The sequence below is a fragment of the Dipteris shenzhenensis genome, chromosome 10, assembly GCF_047967505.1.
Source record: "Dipteris shenzhenensis isolate YYH24624 ecotype China chromosome 10, Dip_SZ_1.0, whole genome shotgun sequence".
Taxonomy (NCBI): domain Eukaryota; kingdom Viridiplantae; phylum Streptophyta; class Polypodiopsida; order Gleicheniales; family Dipteridaceae; genus Dipteris; species Dipteris shenzhenensis.
In genome coordinates, this window is record NC_141605.1 from 46,520,384 (window position 1) to 46,529,860 (window position 9,477).

Sequence of the window (9,477 nt, forward strand, 5' to 3'; positions counted from 1 at the left end):
GGGAAACTTCATGGTTCGTCCACCTCTAGTGGCAACACTCATGATCCCGACCTGGTACTCACTCTAGTTACGTCAGCAGTAGACTCATTTGGGCATCCTCACCCCAAAATAATCTCACTCGAAAATTTGGTCTCTTGGTTTATAATCTCTTAGGCTTTGGCTAGCAACTCCTCACATATCTATCTCACAAAATAAATCTCTAAAAGGAATGAACTCTCTCTCTCTCATCAGGAATGACGGAAATATCTCAAAGCAATGAACGGAATTTTCATTCAATGGATGGAATTCTCTCAATCTAAATCTAAAACTAAAACTAATCTTGGAGAAAACATGACCTCCTAAGGCATGTCTACAACTAATCTAGGAGACATAGACCTAAGCTCTGATACCATGAGAAAACATGTGTGCCTCAGGATCTATGGAGCACTCTAAGGTGGATGGAACCTATGTGGAAACATGATGAAGAGAGTGCTCATGACATGTACCTCAAGTCAATTAGGTTCCAAGATAGATTAGCTTGGACTCATAAAGAGAATCTTGAGATAGTGCAAGTGCTTGATTGATATTACTTCAAATGAACCTCCCTTTTATAGGTGAGGGTACTTACATCCATTTGCTTGCTCACATGTGGGATATCTCCTCCATGCCATGTGGCAGCTTACCCTTTACTCATACCTTTGCTCTACAAGTGCTCATGGCACCACAACTCTCAACATAGTGCGAATGATGGAATTTTTTGGAATAGTACTTCGCAGTCTTTTGAAACTTCTCCCCAAATGATTTGAAATGATAGATTTTTCAAAAAGGCTGACATACGCAATGTTTTGAGATTCACTTGACATTATCTAAGCTTTTTCGAATTGGGTTCTCTCTCTCTCCCTCTCTCCCTCTCTCTCTCTCTCTCTCTCTCTCTCTCTCTCTCTCTCTCGTAGCATATAATCATTTGTATGAACCAATGTACATAATAATTGTCATGTTGCTACAGTTCTTGACCGAGGCTAACTAGTCCCAATTTTGCAAGTCTAGACTTCATATTCAAATTTGAACTTTAACATTATTCATTATTTCAAGACTTAGTACATCATGTAGCGGAAGGACTAGGAACATGCAATAATTATAGCATGGACTCATAGCATTGCACCTTAAAATTCATGATGTTCAATGAGATTCCCTCAAATATTTATGAGGAGCACACTATTTTGCAAGTCTAGAATTCATATTCAAATTGGAACATAACATTATTGATTACACCAGGACTTAGTACTCATCTAGCCATACGACTAGGAACAAGCAATAATTATAGCAAGAAGTTAAAACTATATTAATATGTAATTTCTCTCTAGTAATGATCATATTAGTTCAAATAAATATAAACTATAGTCATAGAAATAAAGTATAGTAAATAGCACATTCAATGTAGGGACACAAATGTGTCCCAGGGAGGATTCCACCTAGTAATATTATCATGTTGAAGACCAAATTAAAACCTTATTTTGATTGTTTATTATGCTATAATATACGCTACTTTCAAGATCATTGAAGATATAAGGTCTAACTGATATCATAAGTACCTTCAAACATTTCAACTATATTACTTATATAGTGCTTTTAATCATTAATGAGTGGTACCAATGAAAAAAATGTGTTATATCTATATTCAACAAGTCTATATTATTTCGGATAATTCAAAAGCTATAGAAGTGAGATTTAATGCACAACCTGTCTTAATAGTTGTGATTACAAGCACATTCCGATTCATGTAGTGGCCTTTGGTTGCAATGAATGCAACAAAATCCTCCATGTTCCCTTTTCACCCTATGCTCAAGGAAAGGAATATTCAATCTCCCTTTCTAATGTACTGTGTTCTGTTTTTGCCTCAACTACAAAAAACTACAATCTACATTGTCACAAACAAATGCGCCCCCACAAACTGATAATCTCACATCTCCATTGAATCCAGATACACTTGGAGTCTTATATCGGACCCATGGATGACCATCTTTTATCTACTCCATTCCAGTCATAGATCCAGTATTTGCAACCAGAAGAGGCAACTCAAAAATACAACCACCATTGTAGAGAGGTGGAAGTTCCTGCACAGGCTCTATGTTCCCTATCCTATCCACAAACTTTCGTAACTTGTTCTTTAATGGAAATACTTTAATCAAGGCCTCTAAATGTAAAACAAGAGCATCCAACTTGCCATGCTGCTTTTTTTCCAATTGTATGATATCAGGGCACCCAGACTGTGCAAAATGGTCCTTCACGTCATGATCTGAATCATCTTCCAAGTCATAAATCTTTTGTTTACGACCCACCTCCTTTTCACCTTCTGCTTGCACTTGCAAGGACAAACAAAGAATGCTCTACAATATAGCACTTTGAATCCTGAAATGTTATGTGCTCACACGATATCATAACATAACAAGAAAACTGCAACTTGGCTGAGTAATGTTGTGAGCAACCTTAACACTACCCATTGCCAAAGAAAATGCCGAGCATATTACACTCTTAGAAACTTTGGTATGTGTTTGTTCTTCAACCTCCACCAACAATTCCTTCTTGCCAACACAAACCGTATGTTATCCGTAGCAAAATGAAGGGGTGCTACAATAAGCTTAAGGAGTGTGAGAATGGAGTCGTCTAAAAAAGGAGATGCCCTAACAAAACAAGGTGGAGCTTAATAAGGGACACTAAAAGAGGCAAAAGAAAGTACAAAACAAATAAACCCTAACGGTGATGAAACCCTAACCCTATTTTTTGAGCTCTTCCTCTCTTGTTTCTCTTTTGTCTCTCTCTTCCTCTCCTTTGTCTCTCTCTTTCTCTTACTTCCTTTATCTCTCTTAGGCTCCTATCTCTCTCCCTTTTCTTTATCTCTCTTCTCTCTTCCTCTCCTCACCACCCTACATCAGCCTCTTTCCTTCTCTCTTTTTTATCTTCCTCTCTTTACGCTCCAATCTCTCTTTATCACTCTTGCACTCTCCCTATCTATCTCCTACTCTCCATGGAACCCTCTCTCTCTATATCTCTTACTCTCCCGATCTCTTTTAGCGCTCATTTCATCTCTGTCACACTCGTATTTCACCCTATCTCTTTTAGCTCTCATCTCATCTCTTTCACGCTCCTATATTTCTCTCCCTATCCGACTCTATCGCTCTTAGTCTCTCTTTCCCGCCCCTATATTTCTGGATCTCTGTCCATATCTAGCTTTCTCTCGTACGCTCTCATGACCTCTCCCTAACTGTCCCTATCTCGTACTCTCTTACTCTCTCCCTATCCATCACAACCTCTCACTATCTCTTCCTATCTCTTATCGCTCGTACTCTCTCAACCTAATCCTCACACTCCCCTCTCTCCTGTGCTGTCCTTCTCTACCACCGAAGCTCTTTTGTTCGCCGTCCGTCGAAGCTCAAAGCTCTCTCGCCACCAGTTTACTGCCTCGAAGCTCCCTCAGCCGCCGACATTAAGTTCACTGTCTCGAAGCTCTCCTTCTTTCATGGTTCAGTCACATTTTCTAAACTTGCCATCACCGTGAGCTTAAAATTTCCCACTCTCTCAGCATAGCTCGCCGCTGAGCTATGCTGGGTGGGGTATTGATTAAACGTGTCCTTTTTTCTTCCCTTATGTTGGATGGTCTCTTTGGGCTTCGATTGCTTCAGGTTCAGGCGATTTTGTCTCTTCGTTGTTGAAGTCACAAAGTTGCGTAGAGTATAATAAGAACAAAGCTAATTAAAGATCATTTCCTTTAAGACGAAGACCATCCTGGGAAGCTTGCAGGTAGCCTTCTATCATGTGCGGATGATCCACCTGACCGCCTCTGCTCAGATAGTACACAACATGGACTTTCCTTCTCGCAGGCTTAGCTTGCACAAGCTTAGATTCCATGTTTCTCTCCGCTTGATTCGAACTCTATCGTGAAAGGAGCTACGTTTGAGAAGCGTGGCACAGACTCTCATGGCACGTACCCTCGACCTGCATAACACTCCTCTACAAAACCACCCGTAGCTCCATCTTGATCCCAAGGCTTTAACTCACAAGTCAGTTCTACAGCCTGAGAGCAACCATGGGTAGGAGAGTTTTTCAGCATCGTAGTTTCCAATCCCTTTCAAGGCTTGTCATTATTGCGTAAAGCATGGAAGTGTACAAGGCGATTAGGCGTACGAGTGCATCTCGCATAATGATTCTCGACATGGACAAGGAGCAGCTACAAATGAGCTGCAAACCCACGGGGCGGAAAGGGAGAGGGCCAGAGAGCCATAGACAGATGCAACTTGCTCGCCGTCTCGTCCCATCATGCATCACATCCCTTCCCACAGCGCCTATGAGTTGCAGACGTAGTGGTCGTAGTCCAAGTTGAGAATGAAGGGTCCTTGGACATTATGGCCGACGCTCGCACCATGGCGCATGCTTTGTTGTTGTGGTCGTAGCCTGGTCGCTTCTCCCTCGAGACAAAAACAACCATCTCTTGCAGCAGCGAGAAGCGAGGGACTACGCATTCTATGTAGAACATGTTCTAGGGGCGAAATTCTCTTTTTTTATAAAACAAGTCATGAGGCCTACCAGAATGAAATTGGTTTCTTTCCCAAAACGGTTCAGACACGCACGCGAGAGAATATTTCAAGAATGCAATAGACTTGGAACTTGTAAAAGAGAGGATTCGCTTCAACAGATAGGAGATGTTAAGCGGTTTGGACTTTAGTAAATTTCAGACGATGTGCTTCTAAAAGCAAGGATCTCTAATTACCTAGAATGTTTCCCATCCCTGATCACCACTGCCACGTTCAGTAATAGCATATATTTGGAGCGTGATAGATTTGTGAACATGAACACCGCATCCTGAAGTTAACGAGAAAGAACAAAATGATGGAAATTCTCAATGCTCAATGGCCAATGGAAATCCAATGACAAAAATGTTGGAGTGGTCTTCTCATGGTCCTCATGAGACGATCACAACGATGTGTTGTTTGAAGCCATCGGATCCACTCAAGCATATTGGTTCGCCTGACTTTTAATTACCATCCAACATAGCTTGCCGGCGAGCTATGTTGAAGTGGGCCAAACTTTTTCCTCCTACATCTACTCTATTGTTCGTCTTATATACAGCCTTCTGCTATCTGTTTTTTCTTGCCAACCTCTATTTTTCCTGTCAGCCTTGCTCTTTCTCCTTCCTTTCTTGGATTTTTTTGAAACCAGCACTACTTTTTTTCCAACTTTTTTCTCTGCCTTCCTTTTGGGACTACTTCAGTTGTTTCGTATACATACTTATAGGTTCTCTCAAGTTCTGGGCTTTCTTTTCTACCAGCTGAAGATGGATGCTTATGAATTTGACAAGACCTTTCAGAAGGACAGATTGGGACACAATAAGAAGCAAAAGCAGGCTGTGGGTCAGTAGGATGACCCTCTTCATGTTTCTTTTGAGGCTAAACTGGTATATGAGGTTATGCACAAAGGTTTTGAGGACACACGCAAAGCGTGGAAAGATTATGTCCCTACAGTCGATCTTATGGTTGAAGTGGACGACATTTTTTATATTGTACGGGACTATACAAAGCATGCTGTAATTATGCTGTAATTATTTTCTTTCCAGGTCGTATGCCAGTTGCTGCAGATGTAGGTAACTGATTGACCAGAACACTCGGTGGCTGCAGCTGTAGGTAACTGATTGACCAGTTGCTGCAAATGTAGGTAACTGATTGACCAGAACACTTCGTGGCTCTTTTATTCTTAAGGTTCATTATGCAGCAAGAGGCTTTTTTGAAGTTATAATGACATATGAGGAACATAAGCAGTTGCTCTTGGAGCACTCTCCTCTTTTTAATGGGCAGCAAATGGTGCATGTGCTTCCATGCTCACCGAGCAAAGCCCTCATCTGGCATCAATGTCCAGTTTGATTTGAGGTCATGGATTTTCTAGTGTTTGGCTTCCCTTTTGCTTAAAATTGCAGCCTCTTTGGGTAAAGTGGTTTGTCCTCCACGGCCAAATGGGAATTCCAATTGTTTTTGCATCTTATGGGATACCGATAACCCCACGTGCCTGATTTTTATTATGTTAATGTGAACAATGTTAACACGGGGAGTTCCTTTTACAAGCTCAAATGGTGTTTATTTTTGCAGGAGCTTGTTTTGAATGCAAAAAATTTGACCATATGGCTTCCCAATGTCCTTTGCGTGTGCAAAAAATGCCTCAGGAAACTATGCCTATGCAGATGCCAACTAAGGACACTGGTTTGTCTTATGTGGTCAAAAATAAAAGCAATAAATAGGTTTTTGCAGCACAAGATAAAGGCAAAGCGCAGATTGTTTCTTATGGGACTACTGGGCATGTATCCCCTTCCTTACCTTCTGCTTCTCAAGCATGGGTCAAGGGAAAAAATTTGAATGATGTTGGGCAAAATTCTAGAAATATGATCTCAGTCAGAAGACCTTTGCCTCCTCGCACCTGGAATGGTGCGTCATTGAATGGTAACACTCCAAGAGCATAACCAGCATATGTATGCGGGCAAGACATGACATTTTGGTGGTTATGATGTTTTTTATGCGGGACAGCTTTATTTCTCGGGTGTACTTTTTCTTGTCAGGCATGATCTTCAGCTAGTTGTTGCCTTTAATGACACCCAAGGTAGATGGATTGTTGTGCAGTGTCTCATCCAAGGAGAGGTTTTGAATTTGCCTCTGTCTATGCACCTCAATCCTCTTGGAGTAGAGGTTTGATTTGCGATGCCATGCAATGCTATCCTTGGAGACAGCATGCCTTCATTTGTGGTGATTTTAACACTGCTCCACAGCAGGGAGACAATAGTTTTGGCGATACTCACATGTTGGCCTCTAAAAGGCATAGTTGGTCTCAATTGTTGCTTCACATTGGCCTTGTTAATTTTGGAAAGAATCACAGACCATGTCGCCTAGCTATACCTTTCAATATAATGCACGGACCTCTTACCAAGCTCACTTGGATCATTGGTATAGCGTTAATCCACAGCATTGTGATAATTTTACTTGCAAAATGTGGGTTGATTATGCATTTACATATTTCGATCATGCTCCTCTCTGGCTCAGGATTTCCTTTCATGAAATGCCAGATGATAGGCTGTCGCAAAAAAGGTTGCTCATTATCAACAATAGTTACCTAGGGCATGATACCTATAAGGCCATGGTTTGTGATGCCTTTCAACCTCTTTCGCGTCAAAGTCTCTTTGACATTGATTATGCTTGGACTGACTTTGTTCTCTCTCTCTCTCTCTCTCTCTCTCTCTCTCTCTCTCACACACACACACACACACACACAGACACACACATGCGCGCACGTGCATCAACTCACAAAAAAATGAGGTGGATTGGGATATCTTTGCCCACCACAAAGATCAAAACGTGAGGGTAGTTTGTCATGACTCACTTGTATTAAATAGGAGCATGATGTAAGCACCCCATTAGAAGCATTGAATTGGAATATGTTGCAAAAATGGAGGTGACTAGTATGAGTGTGAGAGCTTGACTAAGGACTAGCAAACTCTGCTATGTGATTAGATAGTTGCATATCTTTTTGTTTTTCTCCAATGCATTCTTGTTTGCATCTAAAGTACTACTACAATTATGCTTGGGTTTTCCACAAGGCTTTAGTTCTTTTGGCATTACCCTTATGAATGTGTAGCAAAAGCCTAATCGCATGAAATAGAGGCATTCCAACTAGCATGGCTTTGCTCTTCCTATAAAAATAAAGTGATCAGATGGTCAAAGTTGTCATGGTTGGGATCACCCACAACCACCAACCTAAACGTGGTTGGAAACCCTTGATATGAGTCAAGAAACGCACTCAGTATCATAGTTGCATATCTTTTTGTTTTTCTCCAGTGCATTCTTGTTTGCATCTAAAGTACTACTACAATTATGCTTGGGTTTCCCACAAGGCTTTAGTTCTTTTGGCATTACCCTTATGAATGTGTAGCAAAAGCCTAATCGCATGAAATAGAGGCATTCCAACTAGCATGGCTTTGCTCTTCCTACAAAAATAAAGTGATCAGATGGTCAAAGTTGTCATGGTTGGGATCACCCACAACCACCAACCTAAACGTGGTTGGAAACCCTTGATATGAGTCAAGAAATGCACTCAGTATCATGGTCACAATCTAACTATCTAGCACAACCTCATCAATTTAACCATCTAGCCCAACTCATCAATCTTGGCTAATTGCTTTTTGAAATCCTTAATCTTAGGGAAATCGACAACCATACTTTTCATTTATCAATATTCAAACCATCTAACCAATTTCATTTTCATAGATATGCAACTCATGTTTCTTTCATATTTGATAGAAAGAGGCTAGTTAACTTATCCCAAGCATCCTTTGTAGTCCAATAGGAGTTGATGTGAGGGATTATCATCCTCTTAATTGACAATGCAACTAAGGTATGAGCTTGAGCATCTCTACCACCCCATTTGATCTATTCCTAAGATTATTAAGGTGGGTGAGGAGAATCCCAAATTGTTATGAAAATTCGAGTCTCCTATCCTAAGTGAGTCAGAGAACAAAAAAAAGATTGCCTACGTTATAAAATTTGAGTCTCCCACCCTAAGTGAGTCCGAGGACCAAAAAAAGATTGCTGCAATATGCATACCACTGATTGGGGCCGTAGCAAACTTTGGAATGTCCTACATGAATCTAGCACCGTTAATGATGTACTTCAAAAAGTGCTAATGAAAATATGGCCAACTTGGAAGTAAGCTAGAATCAACAAGAAGAAGCTTAGAATTAGCAAACAATGCACTTTGTTTGCATTGGAGAGCAGTTGGAGCCAAGTACAAGCTTTTCCAGTAATATGCAGCATTTGACTAAAGAGCTTACAAAACAAGGTTTGCAGAAGTCCTACATTAGTACATCATCCAATAAGCTCTACAAGTTTCCCAATGGACATTGAATGGTAAGATGAACATGTGTGATTGTTAAAATTTTTAGTACTCATTACATGCTAGATTAGTAATATGTTGTTAATCTAGTAGAGCACCAAGAAAATACTTTGTTAGTACTAACACCATTCTACTTTTAAACTAAAATAGTACCATGTTAGCATTATAAGTTGATTGTATTAACGTAGTACTATGTTTGCATTGTAGGCTAGTCAATGTACTATTTAGTATGCCTTATGCTGATTGTGCTAATATAGTGCTATATAAGCCTTATAGGATCATTATACTATTTGATACTATATGAAGATTGAATTTAGTATACCTTATGCTAATTATAATAACATAGTATTACATTAGCATTGTAGGTTGATTGTACTATTTTTAGCACTATGAACTAAATTGACACTATATAAGAGCTAGTTAGTGCTAATTATTACTAATTTTACTATTTTAGTGTACTATCTATGTCTTTTTTACAAACTACTTTAGTATTATGCTAGTATTGATTTAGTACTATGGTAGTAGTGATTAGCTAGTATATAAGGTAGGATAACTGGTTTAGTACTAAACTAGTTC